This window comes from Magnolia sinica, chromosome 2, assembly GCF_029962835.1.
Source record: "Magnolia sinica isolate HGM2019 chromosome 2, MsV1, whole genome shotgun sequence".
Lineage (NCBI taxonomy): Eukaryota > Viridiplantae > Streptophyta > Magnoliopsida > Magnoliales > Magnoliaceae > Magnolia > Magnolia sinica.
In genome coordinates this window covers 120522232-120528082 of record NC_080574.1, presented here as the reverse complement: position 1 = coordinate 120528082, position 5851 = coordinate 120522232, and positions in this window count along the sequence as shown.

Below are 5851 nucleotides of genomic sequence, written 5' to 3'. Positions count from 1 at the left end.
GAGAGAGATAGAGAGCTAGCCCACAAAATCACTGGGACGCTGTCCTTGCGTTGACGGGGGCGCGTGCTGCGAGTGAATGGAGATGCTGACACATGGGAAGTACACGTGGCATAAGTCTATGTCAATCCGGACCGTTAAAATCATGAGTGACGCTGTGGATGAGGCTTATACAGGATCTCAGACTGATCTGATGATTATCTAAGTCTCTGTTGTGGTCATTTGAACAGATGGACGGGATGAAACGGTGGATGTATGATTTTCGGGTTGTAGTTGGATCCATGTTGGGCCCACTATAAGGATGGTCTGGATTGACACGCGGTGTCTAAGCATAGTTAGATATGGGTTCATTTTGTTTACGGTGGAGATGGCATGAGATACTTTTACACGTGTTTGGCCACGACAGCAGTTCTGTCCCCAGCAAGCTTTACACGTTGGAAACGGATTGGCTACTCCCCTGCCACCAGCCAATGGCTGATGGCCGGTGCTCTGTGGGCCCCACCATGATGTATGTGTTTCATCCATGCCGTCCATCTATTTTCACATATCATTTTAGCACTTGATCCAAAAAATGAGAGGGGTATAAATCTCAGGTGGACCGCACCACAGGAAAACAATAGTGATTGGATATCCACCATTAAAATCCTCTTAAGGTGCAATGTACTGTTTATTTGACATCCAATCTGTTGATTAGGTCATATGGGCCTAAATGAATGGAAAAAACAAATATCAAAAACTTTTATGGCCCCAAAAAGCTTTTAATGGCCGATACTCATTCAACATTGTTTCCTTTATTGTGGTTCACTTGAGGTTGGGATATACCTCGTTTATTTTTTCATATCCTAAAATGATCTAGAAAAATAGATAGACAACATGGATGAAACACATACATCATGGTAGGGCCCACATAGCACCGACCACCAGCTATTGGCTGGTCGTAAGGGGAGTAGCCAATCCGTTTCCATCCACGTACACTTGGGTCAGGTGGCATTAGTTTCCTACTTGTTTGCAAGCATAAGCAAGATAAATAGAGAGCACATGCGTATCAAGAAAATATACTCTCTCTCTCTCTCTCTATATATATAGAGAGAGAGAGAGAGGCGTTGTAAAGTATTGATTTTTAAAAATATATTTTAATAAAATAAAAAATAATATATAAAATATAAAAAGTGTTTGAAAAAACACCTTTTTGTGGGTTTTGGGAATAGTCCCACATTGGAAAAAAAGAAGAACTTTTTGTGGTTTAAATGAAAACAGTGGAGTATTATAATATTTGCTTGCCTAGTCCAAGGACTATGGACCTTGGATATTCCAGTGTACACTGAAACACCCGCGCACGCGCGCTCGGGCTTTGTCTCGGTCTCGGTGTGAGGGCGTGAGTATGGGCATGTGAGGCAGTGTGGTTATAGAGGCGCTAATGGCGCACTTTACACGTCCGCATCGTGTCGCAGAGGGTCGCTCCTTCGCGACCTTGAGCAAACCGAAGCGAGACGTGTGTGACTAAGTGGCTAAGGCGGATGGCTAGATGAAGGAGAGACTAGAGGGCTGAATAAGAGTCCTCCGGTATATATAGAGAGCTAGAAAAAGAGTTGTTGCAGCAGATCTGAAACAGCTGTGCCATTAGTATAGGGTCCAGCTATAACTGCTGCATGGCTAGCCCAACAGCTAGAAAACGACTGGCTGCTGTCTCACAACAGTCAGCATGCAGCAGGTTAATGGCCCATGCACAACAGTTAGAAAACGGCCATAAAACGGCTAGTTTTCTCCAACAGCTAGAAAACGGTCATAGGATTTATTTCCCTGGACCATAACTCCCAGCCACTATAGCCTATAAAATGAGGGCCTGGATGGGTTTCCAAACCATCTCTCAACCCACTCCAGCAGACCCATATGAACTGAGACAGCCCAGTACTCCTCTCCTATACTCCAATTATTCCAGCAAGACAGCAAGAATTGAACCTTTGCTTGAAGAACAGACCAACGGTGTGGTCTAGACCGGTTCAATTGAACCAGTGGCTGAAGAACTGACCAATGCAGTGGTCTAATTTAAGTATTCTTCTTTTCTCTTTTCTTCTGGGATTTTTCTTTTGTATTTCTGCCAGATTGTGTAACAGAGTTCCATTTGGTGGGCCTTCGTGTTTGCTGAACGCAGACTCACACCAGGCTCATCGTATCCTAGAAGCGGTTTGCCTGTAACCCATCAGCATACTTAATTTACTTAAGTAGGGGCAAATAACGCTTTAATGACAACATTTCAGACGTGCTTCAGTGTCCATATTTCAAGCTAATTTTTTATTTTTTGGTTTCCACATTATACATAAATTATATTAATCTGTATAATTTCCAACAATCTTAAAGCGTTATTTGATGGAAGCCGACAGTGTTTCATCCATCAAGTCGATGAATCAGGACTTGATACGTCTTGATCGGTTCGATGGAACCAATTTTACAAGGTGGCAAGACAAGTTGAAATTTCTCCCAACAGCGTTAAAGATCTACTACATATTAGATCTACATCTGCAAGCACTACTTGAAGCATTCGACACAGATACACCTGAACAGGTGGCTACCCGCACCAAACGAGCTGAAGACAAACTCTTGTGTCGAGGACACATTCTGAATGCGCTCTCCGGCCGCCTGTACGATCTGTATCAACAGACGTCATCAGTAAAGGAGATCTGGATCGCTCTGGAGTTCAAATACAAGGCTGAAGAAGAATGTACTAACAAGTTTCTCATCGGTAAGTATTTTGACTTCAACATGGTAGATAATAAACCGCTGCTGCCCCAAATCCAAGAACTGCAGATAATAGTAAGCAAAATCAAAGCTATCAAAATTGATTTTCCTGAATCATTCCAAGTTGGGGTTATAATCGCCAAATTGCTACTGATGTAAAAAGACTATAGAAGGAAGTTGCTGCATAAAATTGAAGAGTGCACACTGGAACAAATCCAGAAATACCTTAGAATTGAGGAAGAATCCCGTAACCGCGACAGAAAGAATGATAATAGGAATGCCTCGTCCAATGTACATGCAGTAGAGAACACTAATAACAAGAATCCCAAAAAGAACGATTCTCCGAAACCTAATAAAGGAAAATTCAAGAAAAACGCCTAAAAGAAGAACAAAAAGTTCAAAGGCCCATGCATGTTTGTGAAAAAACTGGGCACTATGCTCGAATATGCCGATATCGCAAATCTAAAAAAGAAGCAAGTATAGTAGAAGAAGGTGATATTGTAGCTATGATCACTGAGGTGAATACCATCCAAGGCAAAGTTCCAGGTTGGTGATATGATACTGCTGCTAAAGTACATATGTGCTATGACAAATCAGCCTTCAAAACTTATGAGGAATTGACCGATGGTTAAGAAGTCCAAATGGGTAATGAAGTCCGATCGAAGGTCGTCGGCAAAGGAACTGTCGAACTGATATTCACTTCTGGGAAGAAAGTGATTCTAACTAATGTACCGCACGTTCCAGACATGAGGCGAAACTTGGTTTCTGGGGATCTTTTGGGAAAACCAAGTATAAGGGTGGTGTATGAGTCAGGTAAACTGATTCTGTCCAAGAATGAGAATTTTATCGGAAAGGGATATGCTTGTAACGGGATGGTTAAGTTTTCTCTAAATGAAAGTAGCACTTTTACATATATGGTTATATCCGTTGGACTGTGGCATGATAGACTAGCTCATATAAGGTATAATACCTTAAAGTTCATTTCTAAGAATGGTTTAATCTCATACATAAATAATGAAACCGATAAATGCGAAGTGTGTATACGATCCAAAATGACGAAGAAACCTTTTCCAAGTGTTAAAAGATCGTCTCAAATATTGGATCTTGTGTACAGTGACATCTATAAGTTAAACGATATTCTTACTCGTGGAGGTAAACTGTACTTCATAACCTTTATAAATGATTGCTCTAGATATGTGTATGTTTATCTGTTATATGTGTATGTTTATCTGTTAAATAGCAAAGATGAAGCATTGAACATGTTTAAAATATATAAAACAAAAGTAGAGAATCAACTAAATAAGAAGATAAAAATTCTTCGTAGCGATAGAGGAGGAGAATACTTCTCTAATGAATTCGATAACTTCTGTAAAGAACATGGACTGATACATCAATATACAGCGCCATACACACCTCAACAAAACAGAATAGCTGAAAGGAAAAATAGAACATTAGTAGAGATGGTCAACTCAATGCTGATAAGAGCAAAGTTGCTACTAAGTCTATGGGGTGAGGCACTGTTTGCAGCGTACCATATACTAAACAGAATTCCGTCTAAAAAATATAAAATATCTCCATATGAAACATGGAAAGGTAGAAAACCTAACCTAGGACATCTAAAAGTGTGGGGGTGTCTTGCATACTGCAGAATTCCTGATCCAAAAAGAACTAAGTTAGGACAAAGAGTTATTAAGTGCGCTTTTATAAGGTATGCACAAAATAGTAAAGCTTATAGACTTCTAGATATAGAGTCTAATACAATAATAGAATCAAGAGACGTTGAGTTCTTTGAGAACTCACTATCTTTGGAGTCAAAGGATAATGAAATTCAAATTCCTAATAGAAAACCAGATAGCATAGCTCCATAGATAGTGGAAGCTCCTATTGAACCTCGTAGGAGTCAAAGGACAAGAATAGAGAAGAGTCTAGGAGATGACTATATAGACTCACAACGTGTCATTTTCTATCTGGTAAAAAGAGATAGAGAAAATGTTATAAGAAAAATACCTACAGTGATGACTATAGAAGATGATCCTAAAACATATAAAGAGACTGTATCCTTTAAAGACTCAGCTTTCTGGAAAGAAGCAATAAATGATGAAATGGAATCCATACTTTCAAATCAAACATGGGAACTAGTAAACTAACCTCCAGGTTCTAGACCCATAGGTTGTAAGTGGGTATTTAGGAAGAAATATCACACTGATGGGATATCCAAACCTTTAAAGCTCGACTAGTAGCTAAGGGTTTTAGACAAAAAGAATGGATAGATTACTTTGACACATACTCTCCTGTAGCTAGGATAGCATCCATTAGGATATTATTTGCGCTAGCTTCTATACATCATCTTCACATCTACCAAATGGATATAAAGACTGCATTCCTGAATGGTGACCTCAATGAGGAGGTATACATGGAACAACCTGAAGATTTCGTTCTACCAGAAACTGAAAACAAAGTATGTAGATTAGTCAAATCTTTGTATGGATTAAAACAAGCACCAAAACAATGGCATGAGAAGTTTGATTCGAAAATACTATCTCATGGTTTCATGCATAATGTAGTTGACAAATGCATATATTCTGAAGTAGATGGTAGTTATATCATTATTATTTGTCTGTATATTGATGACATGTTAATAATAAGTAATAAAATGGAAGGTGTAACTGAAACAAAGAGGTTTTTATCTTCCATATTCAAAATGAAGAATCTTGGACAAGTTGATACCATTCCATGTCAATCTCACTATATTGAGAAGATACTACACAAGTTTAACCATCTAAATATAAAAGAAACAAAGACCCCATTTGATCCAAGTATCAAGCTAAAAGAGAATAACGGAAGAACAGTTGTACAATTAGAATATGTGAGTGTTATAGGGAGTCTTATGTATACTATGCAATGCACTAGACCTCATATCGCATTGCTGTGAGTAAACTTAGTAGGTTTACTAGTAACCCTAGTACTGAACACTGAAATGCAATCAGTAGAGTCTTTGGTTACTTAAAAGCAACTAAAGGCTTAAGACTATTTTATTCAGAGTTTCTTACCGTATTGAAAGGATATACCGATGTGGGCTGGATATCGAGTGCAGGGGACAACAAGTCTACTACAGGAT